Below are 330 nucleotides of genomic sequence, written 5' to 3'. Positions count from 1 at the left end.
GCCTTAGCCGGTTGAGCTATAGGCACCGAGCCAGGAGTGCTAATTTCTACATGATAAAACACACCAGGTAATATATTAGTCCCGCTACATGTACCTTTTTTTTTTCTCTGAAGGAGTCTCAGAGCCTGTGCTCTTCCTCTTGGTCTTCTGCACAGAACCTGTCCATGGATTCCCTTCATTGTTTTTGTAGGATGAATCCCACATATTTTTCTTTCTCGATTTAATCTTTCATTTTGATGGAGCACATCCTTATCATTTCTCAGCCTTATTTGCTAAACTCAAGCAGGCTGAAGCTCATCCTTCAGTAGCTTTCCAAGACAGAATGTGTAA

The sequence above is a fragment of the Otolemur garnettii genome, unplaced genomic scaffold (assembly GCF_000181295.1).
Source record: "Otolemur garnettii isolate 467f Iridium unplaced genomic scaffold, OtoGar3 scaffold00025, whole genome shotgun sequence".
Lineage (NCBI taxonomy): Eukaryota > Metazoa > Chordata > Mammalia > Primates > Galagidae > Otolemur > Otolemur garnettii.
Note: the sequence above shows the minus strand (reverse complement) of the source record.